General features: G+C 48.4%; 1 long non-coding RNA gene across 1 annotated transcript in view; it reads right to left on the bottom strand.

The window, feature by feature from the left end:
* Nucleotides 1-16,445, bottom strand: part of LOC140403452 (uncharacterized) — a 77,274-nt gene extending 60,829 nt beyond the window's left edge. The window contains exon 1 of the long non-coding RNA XR_011938320.1: nt 16,257-16,445. This is a non-coding gene — a long non-coding RNA (uncharacterized lncRNA). The remainder of the gene's footprint in view (nt 1-16,256) is intronic.
* Nucleotides 16,446-16,672: the final 227 nt, after the last annotated feature.

A 16,672-nucleotide genomic window follows, 5' to 3' on the forward strand; every position in this document is an offset into this window, starting at 1 on the left:
TTAGGATTCGGAATGCACCAATGATTGGTTCGGATCCGGAATGCACCAGTGATTGGTTAGGATCCGGAATGCACCAGTGAGTGGTTAGGATCCAGAATACACCAGTGATTGGTTAGGATCCGGAATGCACCAGTGAGTGGTTAGGATCGGAATGCACCAGTGAGTGGTTAGGATCGGAATGCACCAGTGATTGGTTAGGATCGGAATGCACCAGTGAGTGGTTAAGATTCGGAATGCACCAGTGAGTGGTTAGGATTCGGAATGCACCAGTGAGTGGTTAGGATTCGGAATGCACCAGTGAGTGGTTAGGATTCGGAATGCACCAGTGATTGGTTAGGATCGGAATGCACCAGTGAGTGGTTAGGATTCGGAATACACCAGTGAGTGGTTCGGATCGGAATGCACCAGTAATTTTTTAGGATCGAAATGCACCAGTGAGTGGTTAGGATCCGGAATGCACCAGTGAGTGGTTAGGATCCGGAATGGACCAGTGATTAGTTAGGATAGGAATGCACCAATGAGTGGGTAGGATTCGGAATGCACCAGTGATTGGTTAGGATCAGAATGCACCAGTGATTGGTTAGGTTCGGAATGCACCAGTGAGTGGTTAGGATTCGGAATGCACCAGTGAGTGGTTAGGATCGGAATGCACCAGTGAGTGGTTAGGATCGGAATGCACCAGTGATTGGTTAGGATCGGAATGCACCAGTGATTGGTTAGGATCGGAATGCACCAGTGATTGGTTAGGATCGGAATGCACCAGTGAGTGGTTAGGATCCGGAATGCACCAGTGAGTGGTTAGGATCCAGAATGCACCAGTGAGTGGTAGGATCCGGAATGCACCAGTGAGTGGTGAGGATCGAAAATGCACGAGTGGGTGGTTAGGATCCGGAATGCACCAGTGAGTGGTTAGGATCCAGAATGCACCAGTGAGTGGTTAGGATCCTGAATGCACCAGTGCGTGGTTAGGAGCGGAATGCACCAGTGAGTGGTTAGGATCCGGAATGCACCAGTGAATGGTTAGGATCCAGAATGCACCAGTGAGTGGTTAGGATCCGGAATGCACCAGTGATTGGTTAGGATCCGGAATGCACCAGTGAGTAGTTAGGATCCAGAATGCACCAGTGAGTTGTTAGGATCCAGAATGCACCAGTGATTGGTTAGGATCCGGAATGCACCAGTGATTGGTTAGAATCTGGAATGCACCAGAGATTGGTTAGGATCCGGAATGCACCAGTGAGTGGTTAGGATCCGGAATGCACCAGTGAGTGGTTAGAATCCGGAATGCACCAGTGATTGGTTAGAATCCGGAATGCACTAGTGAGTGGTTAGGATTCGGAATGCACCAGTGAGTGGTTCGGAACCGGAATGCACCAGTGAGTGGTTAGGATCCAGAATGCACCAGTGATTGGTTAGGATCCAGAATGCACCAGTGAGTGGTTAGGATTCGGAATGCACCAGTGAGTGGTTAGGATCCAGAATGCACCAGTGATTGGTTAGGATCCAGAATGCACCAGTGAGTGGTTAGGATTCGGAATGCACCAGTGAGTGGTTAGGAACCGGAATGCACCAGTGAGTTGTTAGGATCCAGAATGCACCAGTGAGTGGTTAGGATCCGGAATGCACCAGTGAGTGGTAAGGATCGGAATGCACCAGTGAGTGGTTAGGATCCGGAATGCACCAGTGAGTGGTTAGGATCCAGAATGCACTAGTGAGTGGTTAGGGTCCGGAATGGACCAGTGAGTGGTTAGGATCCGGAATGCACCAGTGAGTATTTAAGATCCAGAATGCACCAGTGAGTGGTTAGGATCCGGAATGCAGCAGTGATTCGTTAGGATCCAGAATGCATCAGTGAGTAGTTAGGATCCGGAATGCACCAGTGAGTGGTTAGGATCCAGAATGCACCAGTGAGTGGTTAGGATCCAGAATGCACCAGGTAGCGGTTAGGATCGGAATGCACCAGTGAGTGGTTAGGATCCGGAATGCACCAGTGTGTGGTTAAGATCCGGAATGTACCAGTGAGTGGTTAGGATCCAGAATGCACCAGTGAGTGGTTAGGATCCAGAATGCACCAGTGAGTGGTTAGGATCCAGAATGCACCGGATGAAGCATACAGGATATAGTGTTAATGAGGTCAGTGCATAAGAGGTCCTTTAGGAGTCTGGTAACAGTGGGGAAGAAGCTGTTTTTGAGTCTGTTCAGATCAGCAGTTGAACAGAAAGAATTTTCAGGGGTGCAGGGAAGGGACAGGTGTGTGGGATTAGTTTATTTCTTCTTCGAGTCATAGTGTAACAGGATGTGATTTAATTTTTAAAAAACAGAGTCTGTTCTGGGCAGGATTAGAGAGGTCGTTCCCGGGCGCTGCAACCCACCAGCACCCAACTCATCTATAAGGGGTTCCTCATGGCCCCCTGCACCCCACCTCACATGGGCAGGGCACTCCCCCAGACCCAATCCTTGGACGTAGGCAAATGCCAGCCTGGCAGTGCCATATGGGCACCCTGGTAGTGCCAGGCTGGCAGTGCCCAGGTAGCACTGTCAGGGTGCTAGGCTGGTAGTGCAAGATGCCAAGGTTGCACCTGCCCAGAGAATGACCATCCAGGGCCTCCAATCATCTGGGAGACCCCCCATAAGTGCAGTTCTGCCTGATCCCTGTTTGTGGGGACCGGTGCTATACGGCGCCCAATTGGGGTCTCCTCGGCAAGACCGAAAGGTGGCGGGTGGCCGTTTGATCTGCCGTTGACATAGATAAATAAGTTTCAAAACTCACATAACTATGCTAGTCTGGGTCCTGCCCATTGAGGCCCCTCCCAGGATTGACCGGTCATATCCCATCCTGATTCCGGCAGGACACCATCGTTAAACCGGGTCCATAGAGTTTTTACAGGATGGACAGAGGCTCTTTGGCCCATCGCGTCTGCGCGGGCCATCAAGCACCTATCTACTAATCCCATTTCCCAGCACTTGGCCCATAGCCTTGTATGTTGTGGCATTGCAAGCGCTCATCAAAATACTTCTTCAATGTTGTGAGGGTTCCCGCCCCTACAACTCTGTCAGGCAGTGGGTTCCAGATTCCCACCCCCCTCTGAGTGAAAAGTTTTTCCTCAAAACCCCTCTAAATCTCCTGTCCCTTACTGTAAATCTACACCCCCTGGTTATTGGCCCCTTTGCTAAGGGGAAACATTCCCTCCTACCCACCCTATCTCCCCCCCTCGTAATTTTATTCACCTCGACCAGGTCGCCCCTCTCAGCCTTCTCTGCTCCAGGGAAAACAACCCTTGCCTATCCAGCCTCTCTTAATTGCTGAAACACTCCAGCCCAGGCAACATCATGGCCAATCTCCTCTAGTGCAATCACTTCCTTCGTATAGAAAATTAGAATTTTTTTCATACTCCCTTGCAGAGTCACGGCACAGACAAAACATGCTGAATGGAATCCATCTGGTGCTGTAGCCATTATGTATTTCGTCTTCCTCAGATGAGGCCTCTTAATTTCCTCAACCTGCTCCCCGTGGTAGCGAGTTTAGTATTCTTAACACTCTGTGGGTGTAATGATAGCATGGTTGTGTTGTAATCCACCGACTGACCACGAGGAGTCTCATTAGTGTATAAGTGAATGTTAGAGTCAGGTGACCTCAGACTGACTAGGGAGCTGGGAGAGAGAGGTTGCTTATGCGTGTTCATACTAATGTTCATCTGTTGTTTTGTACATATTTGACCCACAGTTAATGTTAATAAATCATTTATAGCTTTAGCTACAAGTGTTCTTGTAATATAAATCAGGCCATCCGACAAGAACATTACAGTGGGTTAAGACGTTTCTCCTGAATCCCCGATTGGACTGAATGGAGACAATTCCACGCATAAGACTACTGGTTCTAGGCTCCCTCAAAATTAATACCGATTAGACAATATAAAATGTAGATCTATCTCCACTGATCACAGTAGCCCTCACCAGGATTGAACGAGCAGGAATGCTCCACATGGCTTCTGATGAACTGTACTGAGGGTTTTCATGGATCTATTCCCTGTAATCCTGAGTGATCCGCATGCTGCTACCTCTGTCTAGTTAACACCTGCTTCCTCCTTGTCCTCTTGCTCCTTTAGTAATTATTTTACATTGACCAGACTGAACCATATCTGCCACCCATTGGCTTGAGGTTAAGTCCTTCTGAATCTGGTTGGACTTTCCTTTCATGATTGTCACCCACTTTGGTGGCGTCCACAAGCTGCGAGGTTTTGCTTATGATACCCATGTCCAGGCCATGCATCACAGTCAAAAATAAGGAGGTTGAAATGGCAACTTCGGAATACCTGGGGCGGGATTCTCCGACCCCCCGCCGGGTGGGAGAATCGCTGGGAGTCGGCGTGAGTCGCGCCGCCCGCCTCGGAGAATGGCGGGGTCCGGCGCGACTCAATGGGCCCCGGGGCTGTCTGGATTCTCCGGCCCGCGATGGGCCGAAGTCCCGCCCATTCTATGCTGGTCCCGCCGGTGTAGAGTTGGTCCCTTACCGGCGGGATCTGGCGGCGCGGGCAGGCTCCAGGGTTCTTGGGGGGTCGCAGGGGGATCTGGCCCCGGGAAGTGTGGCCTGTTCCTGTGCGGTACTTTTCTTTGTTTGTTCTTTGTTCTTGATCATTAGGTGAATTCTGAATTATAAATGTTCTCAGTAGTGAATGTAAACCTGATGTGCTTCTGTTAAAAGGTGTTTCTTCTGTCTTCTGGATGTTGTTTGGGAAGTTACTAAGGATTACTTTGTGTTGTATTCTTTGGGGGCTGTATTTGACTTAATGGTTGCTAAGATGTTCACTATGTAAAAAGGTTAACTTGAGTTCATAGAATAAACATTGTTTTGCTTTAAAAAATACTTTTCCATTTCTGCTGTCCCACACCTGTAGAATGGGCCGTGTGCTCCCCATACCACAATCTATTAAACGTTGTGGGTCAGGATGCACTTTGGGGTTCTCTAAACCCTGGCCCATAACAAAAGTTAAGTCATACCCAGTAAAAAAGAAGATGCTTGCGGTTGTTGGAGGTCAATCATCTCAGCCCAGGACACTGATGCAGGAGTTCCTCAGGGCAGTGTCCTAGGACCAACCATCTTCCGCTGCTTCATCAATTACCTTCCCTTAATCATAAGGTCAGAAGTGGGGATGTTTGCAGATGACTGCACAATGGTCAGCACCATTCACAACGCCTTAGATACTGAAGACGTCCCTGTCCAAATGCAACAAGACCTGAACAATACCCAGGCTCGGGCTGACAAGTGGAAAGTTACATTTGCGCCACTCAAGTATCAGACCATCTCCCAACAAGAATCATTTCCCCATGACATTCAATGACATTACCATCTAAATCCCCCACTGTCAGCATCCTGGGGTTTATCAGTGACCACAAATGGAACTGGACTAGCTATGTAATTATTGTGGCTACAATTTGGGCAGCACGGTAGCATTGTGGATAGCACAATTGCTTCACAGCTCCAGGGTCCCAGGTTCGATTCCAGCTTGGGTCACTGTCTGTGCGAAGTCTGCACATCCTCTCCATGTGTGCGTGGGTTTCCTCCGGGTGCCCCGGTTTCCTCCCACAGTCCAAAGATGTGCAGGTTACGTGGATTGGCCATGGTAAATTGCCCTTCGTGTCCAAAATTGCCCTTAGTGTTGGGTGGGGTTACTGGGTTATGGGGATAGGCTGGAGGTGTTGACCTTGGGTAGGGTGCTCTTTCCAAGAGCCGGTGCAGACTCGATGGGCCGAATGGCCTTCTGCTGCACTGTAAATTCTATGAAAAAAATGAAAAGAGCAGGTCAAAGGCTGGGAATCCTGCGGTTCGAAACTCATCTCCAGACTCCCCAAAGCTTGTCCACCATCTACAGGTGACAGCACTGTGAGTGTACCTACACCACCCACACTTCAGTGGTTCAAGCAGCCGGCTTTCCACCACTTTCTCAAGAGCATTTGGGGATTGGCAATAAATGCAGGCCTAGCCAGCAACACCCACATCCCATCAACAAATATATTTTTGTAAATCTCAGGACTATTAGGTTGCGTAAACAGTTGTACTTTAAACTGGCTAGTTAATTTCAAGTTAGAATGTATTTGGGAGTCTAAAAGGTAGCTGATTAGCATTTTTGACCGGGATGAAAGGCCCATTTGCTTTGCGTTGCCATGGAGATTGGCTTTGAGAGACGAAAGTTGCATAGGATCGGGTTACAGGTTTCCCTAAAAGCATTAATGAATCTCAGACAGGGTCAGTTTGCAAGAATCTGAGAGAGAGAAAGTGAGAGAGAGAGAGACAGGGAGTAGTTATAAAGGCAATAATTCTCTGTGGTTCGCCACACAGGAATGTAGTTGGGAGCTTGTGCCCAGATTGAAGAGACAGTGGGCGAATCGTCCCCTCCTGGAGGGGTTCATGGTGGATGTGGGGAGGGGGGGGGGGGGAGGGGGGTGCAGGCAGGAGCTAAAAGAATCAGTTTCCCAATGGCGGGAAATGGTGGCGCAAACATTTGGTCCCAACCGCCATGGCGTGATAATGGCGGGTTGTCATTCCCACTGGACGCTATCAGGAAGCTGTTACTCATCTCATACCCAGGATTCAAATAAACCCCAACTGGAATCCCCCCTCCCTCCGCCGCCACTGTCGCTGTCCAGTCGACCGTCCTTCCTGCCAGCAGGATTTCACGTCGGTCCGGGATATTTTAGACCAATGGGGCGTGCACAATTCAGGACTTACCTGGATGGAATTCTGAAGCTGCAAGTGGAGCCTCTAGCCTTGGTGCGCCTTTGTTGGGGAGGGAGGGGTGGGTGGGAAGAAGAGGAGAGGGACAAAGAGGTGGGGTGGGTTCGGATGCCAAAAATGGCATGTGGGAGGGTGGGGGGGGGGTAGATGGAAGTCTTGGTTGGGACTTTCATTTGACATATAGGGTGGCAGTCAGCACCGGAAGGTAACCACTTTGCAGATAAACATTTTCATTCCAGGGAGTCCAACTCAAGACAGAGGATAGAGGTCTACAAGATTATGAGTGGCATGGACAGAGTGGATAGTCAGAGGGTAGGCGAGTCAAGTACGAAGGGACATAGGTTTAAAGTGCGTGGGGAAAGGTTTAGAACTGATGTGCGAGGCAAGTCTTTTACACAGAGGGTGGTAAATATATGGAACGCGCTGCCTGGGGAGGGGGTGGGAGCAGGTACGACAGCGGCATTTAAGGGGCATCTAGACAAATTTATGAATAGGGTGGGAATGGAAGGATACGGACTCCGTAAGTGCAGACGGTTTTAGTTTAGGCAGGTACCATGGTCGGCGCAGGCTTGGAGGGCCGAAGGGCCTGTTCCTGTGCTGTATTGTTCTTTGTTCTTTGTTTGATCAGGTTCATCGTCTTCGGAGGAACAAAAGATGGTTGCTTACCTATAGGGTCATGTACTGATGCCATCCATGGTCCTTCTCAAAGCACAGGTCGAAAGAAAGGTTTGATTATGATTTCTTTTATGAAATTTGCTCCTCGTCAAACATCAAAGGATCTCATACCAGCTCAGAGATTTTGCATCTTATCTCTGCAACTGTCCGTTTTGTTTCTTCTGATCACTTACTTCAGATATATATTTTTAACAGGGCATTTTGTTTCACACCAATGTTATGTTGTCTCCGCATCCTGGTCAAGATGCGTCGCAATTTTGGACAAGCTGTGTTTGTCGCCAGGAAAGCGAGTGCTGCATTAAAGTCCATTCACCTTCTTCGAGGCAAGTACCAAAAGTGAACTATTTCGATGCAAGCCGTTTTGAGTTACATCTGCTCTTTTGGAATCTGTTACCCCTTCTTGATGCACTTGTAAGCTTTGAATCTCACGGACGTTACAATCAGTGGATCACCTAATTCTTCCCTATGTAGCACCCTGAGGTTATTGCCGAGGCCTGGATCCAAAATAGTGTTACCACAGGCCCCAGCTGATGTTCCCCAAAAGTTGTTGATCCGAGCGAGTCCAGAATGGTCTCCAAAAGTAAGTAACCACAAATAAAAGCTATCAGGAATGCCCGTTGAGTTGCGAGGAGTAGGTGATGAAATGTTACGGCCATTAAAAGTCGACCCCAGTACAGTTGACCTCTGCAGGTCAATGGTTGACTCTTGAATTCGGATGTTCGGTGGTTTGACTTCTTTATTCCAGCTTTTTTTGCTGGCTGGCTGATTTACACAGTTAGAGAGATTTGTTTGGTGGTACCTGTACCAGTAGGCTTTGTACCCTGGTATTTTAATCTCCTAGATTTGCTTTGTCTGCCCAGTGAAATTCCGACTCTGGTTTATGATTTTGCTGTGCTCGACGTTTGGAGGGAATCTTCAAGCACCATTATTTCACCATCTCGATTTACCTTTAACATTGACTTGTGCGTGCATTCTGCCCCTGTCAAGAAGTCGACCCCTCCCCTTAGTATTTCAGCAGCAAGCTCAGGCTCCGAATTTAAAGGTAATGTGTGTTAATATTAAAGAGGTAGACAAGATGCTCTCAACATTGTGTGGGAATTGTGTCGCTAGAGTCAGCGAAAAATCTCAGGGTGTGTTCCAATACGATCCACATCCCTGTTACCCCCACAAAGGGGTGTCCAGGTTGGCCGCTGCCCACTTGAGGTTCTTCCAACAATTCCATTGGTGCTTGACTGAGACATATCAAATGGAAGTGGCTAACAATCGCAACCGTAAGGAGTGCCATTCTCCAGAACAAAAAGAGCATTGTGTGGTAGCACTTGCCTGGAATGTCACTCGAGAAAGCTGTGTTACAAAGGGCATCAATATCCAGCACTCATTGTGCAGCAATTCCATTCTGCGGCTGTTCACATTTGTCATTCCTACCCCCAGTCAAGTCTGCAGGCACATCAACTCGCTGGCTAAGTCTCTGTTTGACCTCCAGTAATAAAGACAAACTCGTCACTGGTGTGGAACTAAGAGGGCAGATCAGTCTCTAGCTACAAAGGAATCCTTGAACTTACTCTGAACCTCAGGCAGGCACATCTTACCAGCAAACAAACTGGACGCAATTGCTCCTCGAGTTGTTTAAAAGCGTCGCTGGGATGAAAGAAATACCGAATCTCTTTAGCTTCTGGACTTCATTAACTGCAAGACCTGTCATTTCCTGACTCTGCTGCATGTCAGCGTGTAAAGCTGACATGGGTTTAATCCATTTTCCTGGCATTCATTGACAAATCCATCGCCTGGATCACATTCTCCATTTTAACAAGGCTCGCACTCGGTTCCAGAGCTTTGGGAAAGGTCTCCCGAAGACACAGGCTATCGCGCTTTTACTTAGGTGATCGTCTCTGTATCAGCTAAAAAGAAAAGTCAAATGTAATGCTCAAGCTCTTAATGTACAGGTTTGCTTGTGAGGCAAGAACATATTAATCCCCTCTCCAAATAGTGCACGGTGAAGTCTCCACCAGTGAGCCCTGCAGATCATGCCTATCCACCGCTTTGTCAAAGTTACCGAGTCTCAAGCTTGACCAGGTTAATGTGCAGGTTCAGTCAGCAGTTAGGAAGGCAAATGCAATGTTAGCCTTCATGTCGAGAGGGCTAGAATTCAAGACCAGGGATGTACTTCTGAGGCTGTATAAGGCTCTGGTCAGACCCCATTTTGAGAATTGTGAGCGGTTTTGGATCCCGTATCCAAGGAAGGATGTGCTGGCCTTGGAAGGGGTCCAGAGAAGGTTCACAAGAATGATCCTTGGAATGAAGAACTTGTCGTATGAGGGACGGTTGAGGACTCTGAATCTGTACTCATTGGAGTTTAGAAGGATGAGGAGGGAATCTTATTGAAACTTACAAGATACTGCGAGGCCTGGATAGAGTGGACGTGGAGAGGATGTTTCCACTTGTAGGAAAAACTAGAACCAGAGGACACAATCTCAGACTAAAGGGACGATCCTTCAAAACAGAGATGAGGAGGAGTTCCTTCAGCCAGAGGGTGGTGAATCTGTGGAACTCTTTGTCGCAGAAGGCTGTGGAGGCCAATTCACTGAGTGTCTTTAAGACAGAGATAGATAGGTTCTTGATTAATAAGGGGATCAGGGATTATGGGGAGAAGGCAGGAGAATGGGGATGAGAAAAATATCAGCCATGATTGAGTGGCGGAGCAGACTCGATGGGCCGAGTGGCCTAATTCTGCTCCTATGTCTTATGGTCTGACCATAACATATCTACCAAATCTTTCCATGTTCGCACTCTTACCAACGACTCCTACTGAGGTAGTTATGGAGGATGGGTGAGAATCGGGTCAGGATTGTTGGATAGACTGTGTTTATCATCAGGCCCCCTGGAGGTGGAGCAGGGCAGCTGGGGATCATGAAACTCTCGTCTTTGTGGAAGAGAGAACTTACTTTAAATTAAGAAAGCGATGGAACTATAAGAAATATCTTGGGCCGCTGCTGTGCAAGGCACCATTCCTGGATTACTACTGTCATTGGCTATCTGCAAAATAAGAGGTGTTCAATCCAGAACCACATGCGTCATCTCATATCTATTTGAATTTACATCCATTAGTGCCTCTTTGTGGGCCTGAAAGATTGGAAAGAGTTGTTCTTAGTCCCATCACCTCATTTGGTGGGTTGATCCTATCGCAGGACACCCACAATCTGCCTGTATTTGCAGCTCAAGTAAATGGAAATGAAAAAGAACACTGAGTTAAACTTGTGCACCCATGGGATCCAAGAAAATATCGGAGATGCCTGAAGGGTAAGACTAGGCCTGGATTGCCCACCTCTACCTTGGTGCCAGTTGGATGATATATCGATAACGGATCTGATAACTGATCATTCCGATCAAAATCGTCTACAACAGACACAGGTGTGGAATGAGAAAAATGCATCAGCGGTGAAACGCTTGGGGAACTATGGGTTCAACATCACCTCTTTCCTTAAAGCAGGCTATCTCATACCCAAAACAACTCCATCAATAAGCTTGGGCTTACCAGCTCTACAGCAATAGTTACAGGAATTGGTCTGTTTTCTTGTTTTAGAGTTGAGGTTTTAATTTATTGTTCAAAGCGTATGGTGACAGCAGTGCTGGCTATACCAAAGATGCACAGAAACACCCAGGGCGGGATTCGGGCGAGCCAACGCCCAAATCGGGAAAGGTGATTGGGCAGAGAATCGGTTCCGATGCCAAAATTGTGGACGCAGTCCGCAGCCACCGCGCAAAGTTGACGAAAACGCAGAGCACACAAGTCCCACGCCATCGGGAAGTCGGCCCATCGGGGGCGGAGCATCGGGGGAGGGACTTCAGGTGACTTCCTGAGGCCGTTCCAACGGCGGGCGGCGGGCGTACTCACCGATGATGCCGTGTTGGAGGGGGCGGAGCATCTGAAAACAGGCGCCTCCCCCGGTTTCGGCGTCAAAAGGGATTCTCCACCCGATCGCCGAATATGGGATGGGCCGAGCGGCCGTCGCAAAAAACCCAAGTCCTGTCAGCGCCGTTCTAACCTGCTCTCAGCCAGCAGGACCTCGGCGTGGAAGGGTCCGGGCGCGGCCTGTGTGTGGGGGTGGGGGGTGGGGGGGATCGACGCCGGGGGGAGCCTCCGTTATGGCCTGGCCCGCGATCGGGGCCCACCGATCGGCGGGCCGGCCTCTTGGGCTGGGGGCCTCCTTTCTTCCGCGCCGGCCCTTTAGCCTTACGACATGTTGCGCCGGGGCCGGCGCAGGGAAGGGAGACACTGCGCATGCATGCGTTGCCGCCGGTGCCACTGCGCATGCAGAGCCGCTGCAGCAGCGTGAGCCGCTCCAGTGCCGTGTTGGCCCACTCTAGATGCCAGAATTGCTGATCTTGAGGCCATGATGACGCCGTTGAGAAACGCGATGGCGTTTCCGACAGAGTCAACACTTAACCTCAGGATCCGAGAATAACCACCCCCTATTTCGGCGTTGGCAAGCAGAGAATCCCGCCCTTAGTCCCAGAAAAGGAGAAACCCACTTTTGTGAGGGCCACGAAGAATCCAGCATGAGTTTTAAGGATACAAAGTAATAACATTTATTTACAATAACATATATATATAACAGCAGCAGCAACTTCCCTTGCTGCACACTCCTTCCTGCTGGTTCCAAACTGGCCAGCTTTATTTATACATGGAGTTTACTAATGGTTTCTCCGCCCCCCTCATTGGGGAAGCTCATACTCCCACAGGATTGTGGGATTGTCATTAGTCCCCAGCCAATGGTAAGCAGGCAGGTTATAACACCCACCCCTATAGTTGGCCAATGGTGTTGCTTTAATTTATAATGCCTCACAATCTTTCATTTTGAACATTATACAAATGATAGTTGTTTGATTCTCACTGCACTGGGTGAGGTACATGAATGCAGGCCCCTGTGAATCTCCATTCTGTTCAGACCTGGCAATTAAACCATCGTCCGTTCTTAATCTTGTCCTGGTCGGAATTTTAGACGTCGGGATTTTCCGACGTTGGGATTGGCTGTTCCTGCCGGCGGTGCACCCCCGCCCATAGGGAAGGTTCAATGGAAAATCCCATTGACAAGTGGTGGGAAGAGGGAATTCCCCCCGCTAGAGAGCGGCACACCTCCGAGTAACACGCGTCTGGGGAACCGGACAATCCTGCCCCTCAATTTAAAAAAAAAGTACAACCAACGTCCCTCGCTGCGTAACTTGTGGGACACCTCCCTGCTTCAGTACTGAGGGAGCGCTGCACTGTCCGAGGTAGATGTATACACTCTAGGATTTGAGCTCCATAATCCAGGCCGACACTCCACCCGGTGCCAGTACTGAGGGAGCGCTGCGCTGGCGGAGGTAGATGTTGAGTGTGCTTGGCCTTTTCTCATTAGAATGGAGAAGGATGAGGGGCGACTTGATGGAGGTTTATAAGATGATCAGGGGAATAGATAGAGTAGACAGTCAGAGACTTTTTCACCAGGTGGAACAAACCATTACAAGGGGACATACATTTATGGTGGATGATATAGGGGGGATGTCAGAGGTAGATTCTTTACCCAGAGAGTAGTGGGGGCATGGAATGCACTGCCTGTGGAAGTAGTTGAGTCGTAAACATTAGGGACCTTCAAGTGACTATTGGATAGTGTCATAATATACACCAGTATATCATGGTGCAGACACACACTGATGGACACACAGTGGGACCAATCAACATACACAACACCGCAGCCAATCACCAGTGAGAGCACAAGCACTATAAAAACAGGGGACAGGAGAGTTCCCGCTCATTCTAGTAGCAGCCAGAGCTCACAGCCTGCAACACAGACATTCAACATGAGTGCATCACCTGGTTAGGACTAGGCAAGGGTCAACAGTTAAAGCTGGTATTGTATTTACCCACAGTTCAAGTATTAATATAGTTAACCTGACAATAAAATAGAGTTGCACCACTTCCAGTGTTGGTGATCTGATTGTGATCCAGAACACCCAACACATCAGATAGGTACATGGATTACGGTAGAATGATGGGGTGTAGATTAATTTGATCTTAATCTAGGACAAAGATTTAGCACAACATTGTGGGCTGAAGGGCCTGTTCTGTGCTGTATATTCTGTGTTATAATGTTTAAAACAGCCGGGTAGCACAGTAACAGGATTTTAAAGGAAGAGTGATGTGGCAGAAAGGTGTTTGGCAAACCTCATCCTGTTTGTTAATTAATACACAAGGCGTGGCACGAATCTTGTCAAAACAAATCAACAGGACACTCCAACACAAATGTCACATCGTAATGAGCCAGTGTCAGTCGCCAACCCCCCATTTCCCCAAAGCAAAACACCAGCACTACGCAAAAGACGCCTCTTTCCTCTCAGGAAGTATGTGCCCTTTTAAAGATCTCTGGTGCTGTTTGTTCGGACTTTGTTCTTTGTGCCCGAGGAAAGGCAATGTGATCCGAATCTCGGAAGCAGCCTGTTTCTTTTCATTCCTATCCACCACCATCTTTGATGTTTCCAATTAGCCTCCTGTAAACAAAGAGCTGCTTCCTGTTGACAGAGGGGCTTGAACAGCTCGGGACTGCGTCTCATTAAACCTCTGCCTTTTGCTCTTCACTGTAGGCATTTCTTTGCCCTGAAACCGAAATTAAAACCTGCCTCCCCCCCTCCCCCTGCCATGATAAGAGGAAATGGTTAAAGCAGCATTTGTTTGCAAATCCCTCTGCTTTCCAGCATTCTGGGCACTTTCAGTCTTTGACAACCTATCTGAGGCTGAAGCTGCATTCCTTTATGCATCGTCTATCATGAATGTCCTTAACCCATTTTCTCAACAAAAACAGTTCAATGTCCATTTCCCCCACAATTCCTCTTGATGCCGCTTTTAAAAACAAAAGCCTTATCGATTGGATGCGTGCATCAAGGACAGCTGTTCCTGAGAGCAGACAGGTTGAAATAATCATCAAAGAACAAACCTCCGTGTTGAAAAAATTCATATTTATTATACTTGGAAAACACTAGAGATTCAACTACGCAATTATCATAACTCAGAGTCTGTGGAGTTGCGTTTTGTTTTCTAAAGGCAATTGGAGTGAAAAATCTTTCGTGAAGGACCCATGTTTTTCCAGATTCAGGGCCGAAGGAAATCAAAGAGGCCGGGGCCTCCTGAACTTAGGCCGCAGGCTTTTCATGACAACGCTTTCAGGAGTTTCAGTATTTGTTCCATGCTGGCCAGGGGGTTGAAGATGTAGAGGAGCAGGTCATCTGCATAGAGTGAGACTCGACGCTCTGTCTCCCCTTTTGGATACCTCTCCGCCCCTTCGCTGCTCTAAGGGTGATGGCCAGTGGCTCGATCGCCAGGGCAAACAGCCGCGGGGGCAGCAGGCAACCCTGCCTCGTATCTCTGTGCAGTCGGAACTATCCAGAGCTGGTAGTGTTTGTCCACATGGAAGGACTGTACAATAGTTCCTCCCAGCTGGTGAACCTCCATGAGCGAGGTATCCTTTCCTCACAGTCTTACAAAATTAAATAAAATTTGGGGTTTCTGTCCAGTCTCCGAGCCACGGTTGGGATCTGGTCCGCGATGGTAATAAGAAGCTGGAATGCTGTGGTATCTCACCTCCTGACACCCCCAAAGCCTGCCCACCACCTACAAGGCACAAGTCAGGAGTGTGATGGAATAATCCCTACTTTCCTGGATGTGTGCAGCTCCAACAACACTCAAGAAGCTCAACACCATTCTGGTATAAGCAACCCGCTTGATTGGCACCCCTTCCAGAAGCATTCACTCCCTCCACCACCTACGCACAGTGGCAGCCGTGTGTACCATCTGCAAGCCACACAGTAGTAACTCGCCAAGGCTCCTTAGGCAGTACCTTCCAAAACTCCCGATCACTACCATCTAGAAGGACAAGGCCAACAGATACCTGGGAACACCACCACCTGGAGGTTCCCCTCCAAGGTAGCACAATGGTTGGTACTGTTGTTTCACAGCACCAGGATCCAGGGTTCGATTCCCTGGCTTGGGTCACTGTCTGTGCGGAGTCTGCACGTTCTCCCCGTGTCTGCGTGGGTTTCCTCCGGGGGCTCCGGTTTCCTCCCACAAGTCCCGAAAGACGTGCTTGTTGGGTGAATTGGACATTCTGAATTCTCCCTCTGTGTACCCGAACAGGCGCCGGAGTGTGGAGACTCGGGGCTTTTCGCAGTAACTTCATTGCAGTGTTAATGTAAGCCTACTTGTGACAATAGTGGACTCGCCAACACTAAGGACATTCAAATGGTCATTGGATAGACATATGGACAATAAGGGAATAGTGTAGATGGGCTTTAGAGTGGTTTCACAGGTTGACGCAACATCGAGGGCGGAAGGGCCTGTACTGCGCTGTAATGTTCTATGTTCTATGTTCTAATAACAAAGATTATTATTATTATTATTAAGTCCCTCACCACCCTGACTTGGAAATATATCGCCGCTCCTTCACTGTCGCTGGGGCAAAATCTTGGAACTCCCTCCCGAACAGCACAGTGGGTGTACCTACACCTCAGGGACTGGAGCGGTTCAAGAAGGCAGCTCACCACCACCGTCTCAAGAGCAATTAGGGATGGGCAACAAATGCTGGACTAGCCAGCAACGCTCACCTTCCTTGAATGAATTAAAAAAATATAAGATGCTACATAAATGCAAGTTTTTGCTGTTCAATTCACTGCTCCAATTAGGACTCCAAATGACGAACAGAGCGATGTGGTGTGCACCGATTGATGGATACCTGGGCATGTTTACAAGGCTGTCAATTTATAAACATCACAGATCACGAGTGCAGCAGTTAATAAGAGACAACTGATTGAATTTACTTACACTTGATCGTGAGTTGAGTTCACCTTTGGTCAGCTTCGACGTGAACAGCCACTGTGCTTTGTAATTCTGATGTGTGCGAAGATTAATGATCATCATCATCATGACTACATCAGGAGATTCTGTATCCAACGCATCGGTCACTGGTTTAAATTGGACACGATCGATAATTTGAGTTTCTTAGCAGGATAACTGGCCTGAAGACAATCAATAATTTATAACACGAGCTTAATAAACATTGCATCACTTCTCATAAACATCATACATTTGTGACAGCAAATAGTTTGAAAACTTCTGAACATATTTGTCCCTCCGCCAACGTCGCTAAAACAGTCGTGGCCGTCATATCACCTTTTTGGTTGTGGGAGCTGTGGTGATGTGCATCAATGTAAATGCATGTAGGCTAGCTCGACACTAGA

The sequence above is a fragment of the Scyliorhinus torazame genome, chromosome 28 (genome assembly GCF_047496885.1).
Source record: "Scyliorhinus torazame isolate Kashiwa2021f chromosome 28, sScyTor2.1, whole genome shotgun sequence".
NCBI lineage: Eukaryota > Metazoa > Chordata > Chondrichthyes > Carcharhiniformes > Scyliorhinidae > Scyliorhinus > Scyliorhinus torazame.